General features: G+C 47.2%; 1 long non-coding RNA gene across 1 annotated transcript; it reads left to right on the plus strand.

The window, feature by feature from the left end:
* The first annotated feature begins 11,111 nt into the window (after positions 1–11,111).
* LOC121110916 lies at positions 11,112–17,035 on the plus strand. The gene is made up of 3 exons (XR_005860424.1): positions 11,112–12,871; positions 14,260–14,410; positions 15,473–17,035. It is a non-coding gene; the product is annotated as an uncharacterized LOC121110916 (long non-coding RNA).
* The last annotated feature ends 1,975 nt before the right edge of the window (positions 17,036–19,010 follow it).

Consider the following 19,010-nt stretch of genomic DNA (forward strand, 5'->3'; position numbering starts at 1 on the left):
TCGGGAACAACAGCCCTTGTGCTCGTGGGAAAGCAGCCCTCTGCCCCTTGGACAAGAGGAACCTGGGTGAGCAGCTGAGTGCTGTCTGTGTTGCAGGAAGAGCCTTCACAGAATCCAACCCAACCCATTGGGTTGGAAGGGACCTCAAAAATCCCCCAGTTCCAACCCCCTGCCACGGGCAGGGTTTCCCACCACTACACAGGCATCAGATCAGGCTGCCCATGGCCCCATCCAGCCAGGCCTTGAGCATCCACAACTTCACTAGGCAAAAACCTGCACCATTAAAAATCCATCAAAACCCTGCACATTGCTGTGTTGGTGTTCTCCATCTCAGAGCCTGTCCATCCTTCAAGTCCATCGCTGTGTAGTTATTGTGCTCTGGTTCTCTCACCAAGATAACACAACAGTGAGCTAGAAATGCTCAAGGATGGATTCTACCATCCTGCCTATGGTTCTCAGTGAACAATCTTTGATAGAGCTCAGATTTACTTCCAGCTGAGGATTTTTGTTGAAAAAGAGGATAGAGACGGACTTTACAAAGTGAGTGCTTAGGCATTTGTGATGCAGAGGACTAGAAGAAGCTTGGAGAGGTTTGGTATCTTGCAGGATGGAGAACTAAATGCAACTCCTTAGGCCTTTTCTTGCACTTCTCATGCATTTCTTGGGTGCCTGGCATGCTCCTTATGTCCACCCAGGAGAGGGCAGTGCTGGATTCACACTCCCAGGCCTGAGTATTGCCAGCATTCATGCAGACAAACATCTGACTGATTTTGTTCCAGCAGAGATTATGGGCTTAACTTGATGGAGAGCAACTTCTGATGGTAAATCCTAGGGTGGGATGTGTTGGTCAATTGGAGATTGTTTTCCTTGGTTTGTTTGCTCTGTTTGTGTTTCTTTTTTGTTTGTTTGATGTTTTTGTTTTCTTCTTTAATGGAGATTTTTTTTCCTAAGTGTTTAGTGCTGCTACCTTCCTGATCTCCAAATTCAAGTGAATAGATGTCCTGGTGAACAACACCAGCGTATTTGCCAAACCACGTCTTCTGGGAAAGAACTGGGCTCAGCCACCAGGATAATCTCTGGACAGCCTCATGATAGCAAATCCTACACATTTCTATTCAGAGGCCCCTTTTTTCAGTTTTTCTAAACTCTGTATCAGGGGGTCTCTTTTTCACTATCTTGAGGAAGGATTTATCATCTGGAGAATTTTTGGCCATTTCAGGCTTTCAGATCTGAAGGTCCAGTGTCCTTCTCAATGCTTCAGGCAGGCCTTGACCACCTTGCTCCCTTTGCTTTCCCTGATGCTTTCTAGCAGCATTTACTCCCACTGCACATCTTGACTTCCATTGATCCTGATTGCAGAGATTAGTACACTGGTGTGGCTCTTCTTTGCAAAGATCTGCAAGACCTGAAGAGCTCTTCCAATTGTCATGAGCTGCAGTGCACTCAAAGCAGTACTCAACTCCAGCACACAGCCCATCCCAGTCCCATGGTGGTGGCCATTCCCTTTCCAGGCAAACCCCTACAATGGTTTAGAGAGAAAAGAAGCGGTGCAAAGGATGTGAGGGTATTTTCAATGACTGAAGACCATTAAAGTGCAGCATTTCTCAGGGTAAGGGCCAGAAACAGAGTTCAGGGCGAATGAAGGTTGTCAGTGTGGAACTGCCACGATGCTGAGAATCACTCAGTACAGCTGTTGTTGTGACAGGGCTGGGGCAGCTTAAACCAGTCCCTCCAGTGGAATAGGCTCTCTCTAGATGGGACTTCTTGGGAGGACTCTATTCAAAAGCTTCATTTTTTTGCACACTTCAAAGGCTCAAACCAGACTGATAAAAGACTCATTCACCAGAAGTCACAGCCTTGCAGATTGCTGAGTACTGTCTAGTACATGACAGCCCCCCAGATTGGACCCTTTGCCTGGCATCTAGGGCAGGAAAAGAACTAAAAACACACACAAAAGAGCTGTGGGGACCGTGTACCTCCCACATGGAGAACTCCAGACATTCCCAGCACCAGCCCAGCAGCCACCCATCTATTAGGCACTCATTACCAAGTGTAGACACTGGCAGCAGCAATTTTTGGGGTCTACAGTCTGCAGAACTCTCTTTCTTTTCTCCCTCCCCAGCCCTTTCTTTGAAGATAGCCCAGTCTCCTGCTGACACGCATCTTGTGGAGATGCCTCTAGCAAAGAAGTTCCTCAGCACCACCCGATGCAGTGAGGGTATAGCCTCTAAGGATGGATGGTATCCAAATGTTTGGCAGAAATTCCAACTTTCCTTACTTTTAGGCGTATCTGTGGCTTTTTGATACTGTAAACAACTGACACAGGCATGGAAGAATAGTGTATCTGAAACAGTTTATACAAAAGAATTCCATCTGTCAGTCTGTTTACAGTTCACATGTGAAAAGGCAAAAATCTTTAAAAGGAAAACCCCGGGGGGAAAAAACATTTATATATATATATATGTGTGTGTGTGTGTGTGTGTGTGTGTATATACCCCATACCTATATATAGGATACGCTACAAATACTTGTTGGAGTGGAACAGCATCACTATGGACTTTCTTTCACTTAAACAGCAGTATTTTTTTCCCGTGGTGTAAATTAAATTTTCCCAGTTTGCTTTTTAACTTATTCAAAACAGCACAACGAAAGCAAAGAAAGCAGGCTGGAATTAAGAGGATCTTGGTGTTGTTTTTTTTTATTTGCTTGTTTTTTGTTTTTTCTTTTCTCTTTTTTTTTCCCAAACACTCTCCAGTTTGAAAGCTGTCCTAATGCTTCTTGAAACTGCGCAATTAGATCTCGGTATTGCAGTGAAGAAGAAGTACTGCCATTACCCTCTTGAGAATAACCTTCAAACCTCTCTGCTGTGTTATCTAGAGGGGGATTTTAGAAATTGCTGTGAGAGCTTTAACTTCTGCTTGGACAGCCACCAAGGAAAGCCAGAAATGATCCAGATTTCACATCTTTTCCCAAGGGAAGAAAAAATCTTGTATAATTTTCCACCTCAGTCCTCAACACCAAAGGGTAGAGCCCTGGAGGCAAGCATGGTAGAGACCTTTTTGTGATGCTTGTGCTGGACTGAAACAAACCTGAGTAATACAGAAGATCATATGTAAGTGTTGCATAGGTCAGTGGCACAAGCAACCACGAATGCTTTTAGCCCTTCTGTTCCTCTCTCCGGACCCAAACCAGCCAGTGCAATGTGCATGGATGAGTATTAGAACTCTTTGATGCTCAGCAGGGATGAGGAACTTCTTCCTCATCCTGTGCTTCTTCTGGTAGAGATGTCTGGAGGATCTAGCATTGGAGAGGCTGGTTCACAGTCAGAGGTTGGGCATGGGTTTCTCACACGGAGAGCATGAGCACTCACACTGGTGCTTGTGATGGTCCTCCCAACTACACACTCACAGGGACCCCAGGAAACCAGGGTTCTTCTTTTCTCAGAGCCATCACCAATGGTGGTGACCAATTGGTAGATGGGATCATCATCACTCTACAAGCATCACACATCACGCTGATCCACCAGCAAGTGTCTAAGCTCAGTCTCCCTTCATTCTCCTGGACCTGCTGGTTTGGCTTCTGAAGGCTGAATCACATCTCAGTCTTACTCTAACAGCCAGGGTTGCGTTTGACTATTTGTTTTTAGGAGCTTCACAGATGAAGTGAGATGGCTAACAACACAAATATTTACATGTGTCAACCGATAGTTTTAATAGGGTGGGCTGAAATTCGGGTTTTCTGAAGCCCCCACACCAATGGGAGAAAATTGTGTTGTTTTTCTGCACATACCAGAGCTCAGCCAGCCTTGGGAGCAGGAAGAACACAGCCCACCAGCCAAACGTGCTCCTCATATTCCTCCACCATGACAGGGCTTGTATTTTTTGTGCCCTAGCAGAGCTTTGAGCCTGCAGCGCTGGCACAATAACATCTCACTACTGTGAAACCCCATGGGGACAGATTCTACCCTTGTCTCGCATGGAATAGCAAGAAGTTTGGAGCAGTAACCTCTGCTTTCTTTCCTGCAGATGTTACAAGCTTTTGGAGACCCTCCTCGGTTTTAAGCCAAGACGGGAGGTTTAGGTTGGATATGAGGAGTAAGTTTTTCCCACAGAGGGTGGTGACGCACTGAACAGGTTGCCCAAGGAGGCTGTGGATGCCCCATCCCTGCAGGCATTCAAGGCCAGATGTCATGTCCTACACAGGTGGAGACGGGCACACACAGGCCCAAATGCACCACTGCCTCTTCAGATGACTTTGGGCCTCAGAGCACGAGGTACTGCACAGGAATAAAAAGCCTCCGCTTGGCCTGCAGGTTAAGGGAATGATGTATGTGATGGCTGCCTTGATACCAGGGACATCGCTTTGCCAGTGGATGGTTGGAGATGTAATTCGCCCGGCCCTCATAGAGGGCATCTTTTTAACAGTGCTTTCTCCACCAAGAGGAACAACAATCTGTTAAGCACTTCTTAGCTCTGGCTGCTTTTCTGGGGGTGATTTTGGGAAGAATGAATGCAACCAACCTGGCTGTGCTGGTGCATCCCCCGCCTCGCCACTGGTGAAGGCACAAGCTACCTGGGACAGCAGACTCTGTGGATAGCAGACTCTGTACCGGTGGCTCCTCACAACTTTCTGGCTCCGGTTTTCCTTCCAGACTCCCATCCCGCTCCTGGTGACAGTAACAGGGGGTCCACAGGCATCCCAACCCCAACACCCCTGGGCACGGGGCAGGCGGGGCACCGCCATGATGGAGGACAACAATGGGGTGGGATGGCGTCCCCTCCCTCCTCGTCACACAGCAGCTCTGCCGTCCTGGCGCGGCGGGCCGGACGCACGCACGCCTTAGCGATGTCGACAAACACAGCCGGCCGGGGCCATTACCTCAGTGCTGGGTGGGGTGGCCCAGCCGAAAAGGCCTCCAGACAGCGCAGGATGTGAAGCGCTCCATCATGCACTGCAGTCAGGGCTTTGAGCAGTAGGATCGCTCACACACACACACACACACACACACGCAGCCCTCACATCGAAACCCGCCCTCCCTCCTTGCTTTTAACCTCTTGTTTCTGAAGTGGTTTCTAAAATAAGCCCGGCTCCCAGCAGCTGCGAAAACCGTTTGCTGTCAGAATTGGCCCCTGCGCAGACAGCCTGGATATTGCAGGCACTTGTTTTGCATTTTAAGCCTAAACATTGCCCCCTTCCCCCCTCCCCCTGGCTTTTTTCAGTTCAGCTCTTAGTTTTTAATAGTCCTTGTCATGATGGAAAGTGCCAGACTCCAGCTGTTCTTCCCAAACCTCTGGGAGAGGCCTGGTTACATCTAGTTCTCATAAATCTTGAATCCAGTTCTAGCAAGACTCTAAGCCTGACCACCGCGCTGCCCGGGCAGCCGTGATTGAAAACAGCAGCAGAGGAAGGAAAGAGGAAAGGGGGGAAATCGGGAAAAGACCGTGCACACATAGAGGCCGTTTCTGGAGGAGCATCCAACGTGTGAGGCACACCCTGATGAGAGCCGGGGTGTTCTGTACAGTCACAGCTCGCCTTATAAATAGCTTATAGCATTGGAGGGAGCTCTGGTGGAGAGGGACTGTCTGTCCAGAATTCACCTGGCTTGCACAAGGAAGGACTGGGAGAACATTCTTGTTTTAGGAACTTTGGGAGCCTGCATAACTCAGATATGGAGTTCTGGATGCCCCAAAGATCCTCAGCTGGGACAAACTAGTCCGAGCTCCAGTGTTTGCATGCCTGATTTATATCTGTTGTGGATTTGGCCCCAGCAGTTGTAAAAGAAAGCAAGAATAGAAGGGAAATGCAAAAGCACGTGCTGCTTGAGGAAGTATGTGCCCATTAGTGTAAGTACATCTGCCCGCATGCTTGGTAAGGTGTAAGTTGTGCTAGCCAGGACTTGGGCACCCTGCGTGCTCAGCAATGACTTAGAGGGTGGGGACCTGCTGTGCTCAGCTCTTCGCAGCCCATGGTGGAGGACAAGGTAGATCCCTCCACTCGTTGCTCCTGGGGTAGGACTTTTATGTAGCTCCGTCTGGGTGGCCATGTAGACTGAGACAGCATCCAAAACACTAAGGTTTCAAGAGCTGGGGAGAACAAAACGTATTTCCAAATAGATGAGAATGGGATATGATGGATGTAGCCCTTCCTGGGCAATGGCTTTTTGTTATGGGTGTTAACCTCTAGTCTGCCAGCAGCACTGCCAGGAAAACCAGGGCCACCTCAACTGCCAAAGATATTCTGTCCTCCACAGGTGAATAAAGTCTTTAAGAGTTCGGCCCTTCTTCTACCAGCCAGATTTCCACAAGAGAATGGAACCTCTCAGCTGGGAAAACTCCTTTATCTTCCTATACAGATACAATGCTGGGACAATTCTCTTGTGGGTTACTGATGGGAAATGGATCTTCAGTTTGATGATGGAATCTTTTAAATTGCTTTCACAAACAGGGAAGGATTGAAACTTTAATTAATCGTCATCATTCATTCATGCAAAGTTTTGTTGTTTGTGTCCGTGTGGGATGCTTCAGGAACCAACATGGGAAAACCACAAGAAAAAAGGTATAACAAGCTGTAAAAGATGCTACGACCTTCGCTCAGTTACTGGGCAGAAATCAGTTCCAGCAAATAGCAGTGAAATTGTCCAGCAACATTGAAACAGGCACGTGTTTGGAGCATGGAAACCAATAACTTGGAGGAAATGTGGAAGTCAAGGGCCATGTGATGGATGGACGGACCACAGCATTTCAAAGGAGCACAAATGTGTTTCTCCAAGTGCAGTTTAACCTCATCTGACTCTAGGGGCATCTTTTCATCAACTTCAGTGACTATTGGATGGGGCCTATCAGAAGCACAAGTTTCCATGGGTAAGCCATGCACTTAAGCAGCTACATATTTAAGTACTTAGATGAGCCTCCTTCCTGGATTTCCCAACATCTGTGCCTTCTCTCCTTGGAAGCCATCCCCCTCTTGGATCCGGATGCTCAGATCGTGTGGAAATGAATGAGAGCAGCTAAGGACACAATTTCTGCTGCAAAGCGTTGCTCTCCATAGCAAGATGACAGTGCTGCAGCTGGTGGGTGCTCTACAAGGTCTGCAACCAGCCCTAATTGCCTTATTGCCACTACCGTGTGAAATGGTGAGAGTACAAAATGAGTCACAGTGCTCTCCATCCTTTCTTCCCTTTGTCCATCGCCTATCCTGGGACTGCCTCATGAGGAGGCAGGGGAGACAGACTCATGCCAACGCAGGCTGAGCAGCAAGGATGGTTTTGCTGTGTATGTGTCTCATTTATTACCACAAACACATTTCCAGTGCTGCTATAAAGCTTATCTTCTCCTGTTATTTCCCAATATCAAATAGCAGTAAGAAAACAGATTTCCCTTTGCTTAACACAGGTAGTGTTACGCTAGGGAGTGTTAATGGCTTAAGCAAAGATTTTTCCACCTACAGGCGAGTGACTGATAGTTTATCCATCTGCTGCATAAAACCGAAGCTTACGTCCCGATTTTAATGGGTCATATCACCTGTGGTTTCAAAATAACTCTGAATTTCCCCTGAAGTAAGATGCAGAATAATGAAAATTAGTACTTAGAAGTCAAACAGATTTTTTTCCAGCTCAACAAACAACCGAGAGCCCATCACTTCTTCAAGCTAAATCATCCTGAGTGATTCTGTCATAGGTCAGGAGGAGGTCAGACGAGTTAGGCTTGGTCTTGTTCCTGCGTTGTCGTGTCTCAGCGGGAGGAGGAAGTGTACCCCAGCAGGTGTCATAAACACCAACTTCCCAAAATTTCATAATCATTTAGATCTAATTACAAGACACACATGGTTTTTGACTTTCCCCAGGAAGACTTTGGGGAGCATCCACTGATAAATCAGATAAAGAGGAGTTTGCATTCCTTTTGCAGCACTGGGTGTATTTGAATTTTTAATCCAGGAAATTCAGTTTAATCCCAGAAAATTATTTTGACAAGCTGAATTATAAACTCCAGGTCAATTTGCTTACTGTAGCATTGCAGAGACAAGAGGGGGAATGACTTGAGGACTCTGCTTTGGTGCATCCAGAAAGAAAACAGGCGGCAATAAACTTAGACTGGGACACGGAATGGCCTCTGATGTTGCTGCCTCCATCTCTGAATCTACTTGTCTCCACAAAATAAATTCTCCTCCTTGGTATCAATTTTACCCAAAGCTAAAAGGCTGAGAGAAACCCCAAAGGTACCAAATTTGTGCTCTCACTTCATTTTCAGAGAATAAAACACATCAGGGGAAGCTAAGAAACTCATTTGCTCTGAAGGTCATCAAAAGCTCCATGAGTGATAGTGGCATTTTCAGCAGCAGGTAACTCATAGGAGGCTCCTCATGACCTTGCCTGAGCTGTTTATGGCTTTCAGGGGTGACTAAGATTAGGTCACTTACTTAAAAGTCCCATTTTAGGTACTAACTGGCAGTGTTTGTCTCTCTTTGCTTCACCCTTCGAAGCTGCAGCACCAAACCAGTGGCACTTCTCTCTCCGAAGGCCACACTAGGGTGACCTCAGTGGTCCTGATAGCCTCCATGGTCCCCTTCATGCAGAGGGGATATTTACCTGCCCATAGCCCTCAGGTGGGGGCTGTCACACAAGCCTGTTCTCACTAATAAACAACAATTTGCCTTACAAGAGAGACTCAGGGTAGGGACACTCGAGGCTCATCAAGATTTACTTCCTCTCTGGTTGGCCCTTTGGAGGGAGCTAAGGCACCGCAGAGAGGAAACAACACTAACACGGATGCTCCAGTTATCTCAGCTTTCTGTCCTTGCTGGTCATTAAATTATCCCGCAGCCTTCACAGACAGTGCTGCTAGAGCCACAACTCTATTAATAAACCTTCTGCTGCAGTAAATCCCTGTGCCTGACTGCACACTGTCAGTACCTCCTCTGATTTATTCTCCATTTGCCTGCTGGTTTGCTTCATGAATAAAATGAAGCGGCCGCTGGATTTACTCCCTTCGTGACCCCCCAGCTATAGCAATGACAGCACTGGGAGGAGGTGCTGAGGCCTCCCAGGGTTTGTAGTGGTGACTGTTTGCCAAGGAAAAAAAAAATAATCTCATGAGATGGAGATGCCCGAATGTATGATAACCGAGGGAAAGGCAAAACCAGTGATGTGGGGCAACCACAAGCATGCCAAGAGAGAATGGAGTTAGAACCACCAAAGTCTCATGGCTCCCAAGGGCTCTGCAGCACACAATGGAGGAGAAGCCACAGGGCATGTGAAACAGGAGCCAACATCTCATTCTCCACCAACCGTCATGGGTCCAGACCCACGTGACGACCTAACAGAGTGGAAATGCTTCTGGACAACAAGTTATTCCTGTTCCTCTTTCAGTTCTGCAGTTTAGAAATTAGCTTTGCCACAAGCATGGCTAGCAGCACCATGGAAGTGAGTAAGAACACTACAACATGGCCAGCACTGCTGAAAGCACGGCTGGCACCACCGTGAGGGTGATGACCAGTGCCCCCACCATGAGCACTGCTCCTCAACTGCCTTCTCCTGGACCACCTGACCACTCTTATCCTGGCAAACACTCAGAAAAATTGTAGTGAGGCATGTTCTTGCAAAATCCTCCCTGTGAGGTTTGCACTGGTGGGAGGACTGCGCTGTTGCATGTAGTCAACCATACCAAGGAGGAAACTCCAAGCCAGACAGATGTCAGGACAGCTGTTGACCCCAGGTGTCTGTGGCTGGTCCTCCAGACAATGCTGGAAGCTGGCAAGGGAGCTCACTGAAGGAATGTAGAAATAGAGGGAAGATCTACAAAGGGAGGGTCCTGGCCAGGAGGTTACTCTAGCTTAAAGCACAGCTACACAAACCAGGGCCCAGGGTTCTGGGCAAGGAAGATGAGCATCAGAGTTCTGCTTGTATTAATGTCCCAATTTCCTACAATTTCTACAGTTCACAGCTGACTTATTCTGTGGTGGGGGAAACTTTAATAGCCTGTCTTGGCCTGGACAACACTTAAACTCATTTTCTGGACTCCAGAGGGATTGTGGTTGGCCTGTATCAGCCCCAAACACACTTTGATTCATTTTATTTCCTGGACTCCTGAGGGATCCTCCTTTGGCCTGTTTTGGCCCCAAGCCCTCTTTGATTCACTTATTTCCTAGACTCCCAAGGGAGTGTGGTTGGCCTCTTTTGGCCTTGTGTTGCTGTCACTTTTCCGTCCTGGTATGTAATGCATGTACACTCTTTAAATTTCCTCACTGCTTGTACTCACTCTAGGCCAAGCCTGGATATATTTTGCAGTATTTCAGGAAAGATAAATACATTTCTCTGTCTTCATTCATTCACCTTGCTAAGATTTTCTGTGGCCTTTCACTCTCTTGCTTTTCCCAACATCACTGCATCGCCAGAAGCAGTATGGCCATGATATGGCTGTCCCCTTGCTGGAGAGAGGATGTTCACTATGTGATTTGTAGTGAGGCACACCACAAGAGATAAAGGGAAGAGCCACAAATCACGTGGTTATTGTCCCCACCAAAGGGTGGGAGGATCAGCTTATGGCATACTGTGGGTTGTGCACCTTGCCAGCCTGACATCCCATGATGGGAGCCTGGTGGCCATAGTCATGCTTGTCCTGGTGGCACAGGTCTCTGACAGCATCCTGAGAGTAAGCATTGGGCAGACCACATGGCAGGTATGGAATTGGATCTGTCATCATCTCCCATGTGACCTGGTGTTGAACAGTCATGTCTACTGAGCCGGTGGCCCTTGCTCATCACGGGTGGAGCAGGAGCATAAATCATTATCCTCCATTTCTACCTGATACCACTGATGTGGCCTCAAGTTTCCCCAGGGGAGATTCAGATTGGAGGTTAGGAAAAATTTATTCTCTGAAAGAGTGCTTAGGTGCTGGAACAGGCTGCCCAGGGACATGGTTGAGTCACTGTCCCTGGAGGTGTTCAAGAAACATTTAGGTGTTACACTAAGGGATATGATTTATTGGGGAAATATTGGTGGTAGGTGGATGGTTGGACTGAATGAGCTCAGAGATCTTTTCCAACCTTGGTGATTCTATGATTTTGTGATTCTATGTTCCTGCCCTCTGTTACTTCATAGAGCCTGTATATGAAAGCCTATGTACAGGTCCCTGCTTGGTGTCCATTATCATGGTGCAGCAGCCCACCCCCAGTTCACAAAGTTACAGCTCCAATGTACTGGGCAGCCTTCATGGGGAAGCTATGCAAAGGAATGCTCTTCAATGCCTCCGTAAAAGGGAAGGGATCTGTGTATGGTGTTTACTTCTAGCACAACAAATCTGGTGGTGACTTCCTGGCACCAAACCAGTCCGCCACTGGAAATCAGGGCAGAACAAGCTCAAGGGGCAATGGCCATTGCTATCTTCTCGCTCCTCCTCTTGGACACCCTTTGGACTTCCCTGGACACCCTCAGTCGGTGTTTGCTCACTACTGAGATCAATAACTCTACAATAACACTCTTTTCTCCTAAAATTTCAAAAGAATTCATCAGAATGTAGATAGGCTTGTCCCCTATTAAAGTCCTGAAGTGCAAAGCTGCCTGGGGCAGAATCCCAGTCCAGAGCTGTGACCTCCAGAGCACACAGAAGAATGAAGTCTCACTTTCAATAATGAGAATTTTGCACCCAAGCTGCAATAACAGACGGATGTTATTTCTTTTATAGCTTACAAACGTCACCACAGTGCAAACTCATTACATACCCCAACAGAAGCACATTGCTCTTTATAGAAACTGTTGGGAGATAAAAGTTTCAGCGCAGAATTTATTGTTTATGAAGCCCACTCATTTACTGCGCAATGCAGTTTTATCAGTAACTATTTTCAGAGCCTAAGAAAGAAAGAAATTCAATAAATTCAAGAGGCTGTTAATAGTGTGAGGAGAAGGCAGCTCTTCATTGTGTGACTGAGTCTCATTGTCTAATTGTCCCAGGAAATTTAAAGCAGAATGTGTTTTTGACAGCTTCGTTAATGTGACTTTTTTTTTTCCCCTGCCAGAAATTCAAGCATAATTGAGACATAGTGTTGAACTTCAAATGTTTCCCCGAGACCTGAATGGTGAACTTGATGAAGCATGTAATATGGCATAACCTCCCAATTATTCACACATTTAGATAACTATAATCACACAATTCCTATCGTGGCAAAAAGGTTATTGTAGGCAGATATTGGCAGGGGCTAATGGACAGCATATTGCAAGGGCAAGGAGGGTTTGGAAGGAAGCATTAATCAGAATTTGGTAGTAAAGTCATTATTCACAGCTTAACAAAGCTGTCACTCTCTGCTGCAGTCCCAGGACCTCTATCAACTCATCATTCAACTCAGCAATCCCAAAGAACAGAATGTATCAAAGAAGAGATGTGTTGTGTAAGTGTGACTGCCCCCAGGATGCCCAGCCTTTCGCAGCAGGGTTTCCCTAGCAAGAGAAATCATCACCAGAATTTGTAGTAATCAAGGCATGTAGTTTTCAGTGAAATGCCATCACTTTGCTGTATGACAATCTGACACTCTTGCTCTGGGTTTGAGAAATGCAGCTGCATTCTTCTGCTGGACGTTGTTCCGGCTTTTCTAGCTGCTTGCAGAGGCACTCATGGCAATTGTGATGAGTAAAGAGAAGAGAACTGCAGGAGAGAGGGACAGCCAGCAGATGAGGCAACGTGGTTATTCTCCTTGGGCTCCTATTCTCCGTGGGCACTTATTACATCCTGGCTGGGATGCAGTGTCCCCAGTGAACATGAAATCTGGATAACCTGGACTGGCTTCAGCAGAGGGCCACCAAGATGAGCAGAAGCACATCCTGTGGGGAGCTGTGGAGGAGGGATCAAGTCTTGTTCAGCCTGGAAAGCAGAAGTTCATGAGGGTAACTGATGCCAGCCAAGTTTTGCACTCCTCATCCTATCCTCTCAATTTCAGTTGCAATAAATCGCCCCAGTTGAGGCTCTCCTCTGGGCTGTGGTGACACAAAAGCACAGGAATGGGGCTTTTTTTATTCCCTGCATAGCTGGCTTCAACCTGCAGTGCTCCCACACACAAAGAGCAGCAGGTGAAAGGTCTATGACTGCCTTAGGACCAGGAGAGCCTCTGTAAACAGCTCCTGAAGGCTCAAGCTTCCAGTGCCCTCCTCATATCATCCTTGGCTAAGACACTGTATTTTGACAGCACTGGAGCACATGGAAACCTTGATCCACCCAACATATTATGCTGAAAAACTTCATGCTTTGGGTGCATAAAGTTTTCCACATAAACAGGTGGGAGTCTGGCATGGGCAATGTGATTTGAAGCCAGCACGTGGTGATTTTCAACACTGCTTGGAAAACTTTGGGTGCTGGCTGTCTTCTGAGGGGTCAGCTGAGTCATTATTTTCATTGGCTGTCCTCTGACCAGGGTGTCCCAAAGAGATTTGTAGCTCTTGACCCACCTACCTCCCCCTCAACCCTTTGGCAGAGCAGTGGGCAGCCAAAACTCCCTTTGGTACAAAGACCAAAGACCGGCAGGGACAATTCCTCCCTGCTGAGAGGTCACTCCAGCAGTGCCAGTCTCATCTGTATGCACTTGCAGTGATGGCTGGTTTGCTCTGACATCAAATTGCCAAAGTATGATGTCACTTAGTGCTTAGGACCTGGGGCCCATGGTGATACCTGAGTCATTCTACAAGAAAAAAATAAATGAGCATGATAGGGCTGTATCTGCCCTAGCTGCACTGAAGGGTGGTTCTGTAGAAGGGAGACATCACTGTTGACGCATAACGTGAAGCAAATAGAACCATGGAGTTTAGTCATATCCTTACCCAGTCATGTTTCTCTTGTGCCCCAGGGTCCCTCCCTTATTAAAAGAAAATAAAAGTTTTCTTTAACACCTTCATTTATGATCTGGATGATGGACAGAGAGCTCTTTAAGCAAGTTTGCTGATGACACCAAACAGAGGGGAGTGATGTGTACACCAAAGGGTTCCTGCTGCCATCAAGAGGGACCTAGGACAGGCTGGGATGTGGGCTAGGAGGAGCTCAGTGAGGTTTAACAAGGGGAAGTTAAGAGTCATGGCCTGGGGAGAAGCAACTCCAAGCACCCAGACATGCCTGGCAGCAAAGAACCTGGGGGTCCTGGTGGACTCCAAGCTGAACGTGAGCCAGCAATGGGCTCTTGTTACTAAGAAGGCTAATGGTGTACTGGGCTGCATTAGGGAGGATGTAAAATGCTGGTGAGGCCATACATGGAGTTCTCTGTCCGGTTCTTCCCCCTTCACTACAGGACAGACATGGACATACCGGAAAGAGTCCAACAGAGGGATGTCAAGATGATGAATGGACTGGATGGAGTGGCTTCTTATGAGACAGTCTTCCTCCTTGGAGATCTCCAGAAGCAGTTGGGACATGGGCCTGGGCAGCAGCAGCTCGGACTGGTAACTTCAGGACATTCTCCATTTGCAACCTTCATTTCCTCAGAACACTTCTGGTGCTGTCTTGCACCTTCAGCCATTGGAAAGCTGCCTGAAGGGCCAGATCTGCCCTGCAGCCTGCAGCTGATGCCACTGGTGTGAGGAGGAGTATTTTTCATCTGAGGTTTTGGTTTTAGATAGAAGGAGAATCTTGCATCAGACCACTGTGTTTGGCTGGAGGCCAAGTGAGCTCCAGCATGCAAAGAGAGCATACACAAGCATTTTGGTTCATTGTGTGCATCAAAAGCCCTGAAAAACTGGACATAAATTGATACATGACAAACAAATGGTTCTGCACGTAATCTGTAACTGTGCAAACACAGGAAACAACCACGAGCTGAGCAGAGTCACCAGTGCACACAGCCTACCATGACATATAATTAGGATTGAAATCTGTAAGCCGGGCAGGTCCCTCAGCTGCCCCCAGTGCTGGAGTAATGTCTGGGCTCTGGGTCCAGGGAAGAGAGGAACATCTGGAGATGCTCCAAAAGGGAAAAACAAGGGCATGGGACACATCACCCATAGGGAAAGGTGCAAGGACCTTGGGTCATTTTTGAGCACAAGTGCTTAAACCTCTTGTTAGGGCTGCAGTGAGTGGCTCAAGCGTGGCCAAAAGGCTGCTCTGTGCTATGTCTGGTTGTGCACTGACAGGATGCTGGGGCAGCCTGGCCATGGTGGCACCGAGAGGGCATGGTAAAAGCTTCCCAGCCTGAGGCTTGCCAGCTTTCATGGCCAGCAGTGTCCAAGGGAGGGACCTGGGCACAATCCCACCCAGTCTTCTTCAACCTCCCCAGGCCAAAGGGCCAGATACCACTGACAGCTGGGTCAGGCAGGGACAGCTTTTACGGTGAGCCAAAGCTCCTCCTCACACCTTCTTGAGTGGAAATGAGAGGTTTTGACTCTCTCCCACCACACCCATAAGGGGAAGGGAGGGGACAGGGTGGGGAATCGTTATTTTAGTCATTAGCTGATGGGGAATTTACTGAGGAATACTGAGCTCAAAATCCCACGGCTTTCTTGTTGCAGAAGTATCCAGTGTGAGCAAAGTGGCACGTACTCCAGGACTATGACAGAGAGGAGAAAGACCTCTGTTTTGGTAACTCCACCAGGATGAGCTCTCCTGCGCTGCACACAGTGCAGCCAACCCAGGCAGTCTGTGCTCTTGCTCCATGACACCTCTGACCTCCATGGATTTTCCTTTTTTTTAATAATTTTCATCACATACAATCTACAAGAAGCGAGCCATGGTTGCAGACTCTCACTCAACCAATGGACACAAACCATCTCCCCCATGGAAAGAAACTAAACCTGGGCAGAAGGCTGCACAGCAAGCTCGGTGCAAAGCAAGTCTGCTTGCAAAGGCATTTTGGTGATGCCACCTCAATTGCCGCAAATGAACAGTAGACTCTATTGCCTAATGTGTACACTTGGAAACCATGCTCACATCTACTTCCTCTTAAGACTTGCTTGGGGCCAAAATATTCCACCTCCCCAGGTTTTTGGTTTCATGCTTTGCAGGCGGTGGCTCTGGAAATCTGTTTTGCTCAACTGGTGGTATGCTGCAAATGCATCCCATCCAACCCACAGCACAAGCCTTGACTGCTCACCGCTGCTTGGTGATATATCCCAGAGAAGTCAGGTGAATGGTTCCCAGTCTGTTATTGCTTCGGGGCTCGTGATGATGTATAACATTACATGGAACTGTTTATTTAAACAGAGAGAGTCCCATCAGGGTCACAACCTGATGTGTCATTTCCCACCCACCTGATGGGACTATGGGGAGATGTTTGGGCTGCCTTCATACCCAGTATGGTAGGCAGGAGGAAAAGCCAATCTGGGGGTACTTCTTTAGAAAGAGCAAAGTCAAGCTATACTTCTTACAACAGGCCCATCTTGGGAAAATGACTGCTGATAGAATATGTTGCAGATCAAGGCATTCAGAAAGAGAAAGTGCATGCAAAAATCTTTTAAAAGCCTCTCAAAACCTGCCATAAAAAGCCCTTGGCAGCTTTCTAACCAATGCAGACTGATCTAGCACCTTGGAGTTACAAATACAAGCTGCTCTACCCTGAAGGAGGGTCTGCTCCATCTCCTGGCCCCAGCACTAAGTGATGACTTTGTGGATGACATGGGATAGTCTTGTTAGCAGAGGTTGCATTGCTGGCTCAGGTAATTGGGGACAACCCTCTGCTTGGTGTGTGTGTCTGCATTTAACAAGCAAAGAAGGCATAGATTTCTTTAAAGATATCCAACCTGAGTACACCACAGCTGGGAAGCACATACAAGCAATAGCTTTCACATGCGAACAAATAAAAGATCCTTGCAAAACAGATGCTGAGGTTTGCGGGGCTGGCACAGGCTCGCTGCTGGCAGGGAGTTAACTCACAGAAAACTGAAAGGTTTGGAGATGGAAGAGTATCTGGAGACCGTTTGTTCATAAACACAGCTGAAGGCCAGCAACCTGCTTTCTGCCCTGCCCGAGCTGCACTGCTGGAGTCATTCCTTGCAGGGTTCCTACAACGGGGAAGGCAGATATGCAATTCTTCTGCAGCCCACGCTCTAGAGAAATAATTAAACAGTTTTTCTTAACCTCTTGAACTCTTCATTTATTATTGCCATCCATTATGTCTACCTTCTCAAATAGCAGGATCCTGAAAGCCAGCTCCAGGGGTCAAGGGTTTATTGTTTAATGGAGATAGAACATTCTGTAAATTGCACAAAGTCACAATGTTTAGAAGAGAAGCTTCTGGTGTACTGAATCTTTTCCATTTAACAAACAGTGAGCTTTGACATATGTTCTTCCTCCATAGCAGGAAATTTGGGATAAGTGCAGTACTGGCATGGACATGTTACCAAATCCTTCCTGTAAACCAAATGACATCTGCATTCAAATAAAAACATTCCTTGCACCAAATACCAGGAAATACTAAAAGTATCACTATTCTTCTAAGGTCATGCTAAAATGAAGTTTTTGGCTTTTAGAACACAAAGTAAGTTTGTACAGGGCCAAGACGTTTTGTTCAACACACATTTGCTGTTACAAATCCCAAGAGACGTCCTTCTGGGTCAAATATGTGCATGTGTCTGTAGAATTTTGCAAGCATTTAATCTTCTTCATATGAAAAAAGAATAAATATTTTAGGAGCGTGGACTTACATTAACAAATATTCCTGTTGCCTTTGTTTTTACTAGCGCTCCGCTTTTCAAAGGCAGAAAAGGGATTTGCTTAAAACAAAGCAAACATCCTCAGAATGCGCTGTGCCAAAATAATCAAGGGAATAAATACCTGGGATTTACAAAATATGAATATTCTTCAGCAAATAAACTGAGGCGAGAGCAGGCAGGGAGAGAACGCTGCTGCAGCGGTGGGGAGGGAGCGCCGAGTGTAAACACTTTCGCCTCGTGGATGGCAAATCAAGAACATTTAAAGAAAATAAATGTATGCAGAGCAGATCCTTCCTTCTCATGTTACTTTCGGGGGGTTTTACTGCAGATAGTTAACGCCACATAAAGCCCCGCGAATATTACGCCGGCAGAGGAGAAACGATGATGGCAGAAACAGCTTCCTCTGGATAATTAGCATAAATATCTGCTTAGAACTGAGTAATTTGTTCGCTGTACAGGATGTACTGCAGCAGTTTTATGAGCTAAAAGACACGGGGAATGTTTTGAATGACTGACATTTGAAACAGCGCAGGCAGATATCGGGCACTTCTCAGGGACTGCCACGCTAAAAAGCCCCATCAGAGTGGATGAGTGTCCATTCCCACCCAGCATGGGGCCAGCCGTCCCTGGGGGGCTTCACCCAGACGTATCCCTGCAGCTTCCCACTCAAAGCAATGTTTCCACTTAGCGGAGGACTGGGGGGGATCCAGACACTGACAACGGGAAAGGGAGAATGTAGAAACAAATGGAAAGAGAGAAGAAGATGAAAAAATCGGTGCTTTCTGCTGTCTTTGAAATAAAACACGTGGTTTTCAAAATGGTGACCTTTTCCAAACGGCCTTCAGAAAAGTGGGTCATTTTGTTCCTCAGAAGCCGTGCTTGACAAGTGTGACTGGAGAAAGTGCCATGGAGGACAGCCATGGCTTTGGGGACAGGTCCAGCAGCGCTCCCCACGTGTCCATCACATCCATCTCCAGCTGCCAAGAAGGCTTTCTTCAGGCTTCCTTTATGCATGCCTCTCCTCCAGAGCTCAGTGTGGAAATGGTAGGTTCTGCATTTCTAGGTGTCCAGCTTCCCCAGCCCTTGCAGAGAAAAAGAGATCAGGAGGAGCAGGTTGGGCATCAGGAAACACATCTCAGAAAAGAGTAGCAATGCATTGGCACGGCTGCCCAGGAGTGGTGGGGTCACCATCCCTAGAGGTGTTCCAGAGCCATGGAGATGTGGCACTGAGGGATGTGGGCAGTGGGCACGGTGGCGGTGGGTTGATGGTTGGGCCTGGGGACCTTGGAGTTCTTTTCCATCCTTAATGACTCTATGATCTTGTGGTCTCCATCCCGGACCCTTCAACAAGACCTGAAGGCTTAGACTAGATGTGCACAACAGTAATTTCTGTTTTCAA

Source organism: Gallus gallus, chromosome 5, assembly GCF_016699485.2.
Source record: "Gallus gallus isolate bGalGal1 chromosome 5, bGalGal1.mat.broiler.GRCg7b, whole genome shotgun sequence".
Classification (NCBI taxonomy): domain Eukaryota; kingdom Metazoa; phylum Chordata; class Aves; order Galliformes; family Phasianidae; genus Gallus; species Gallus gallus.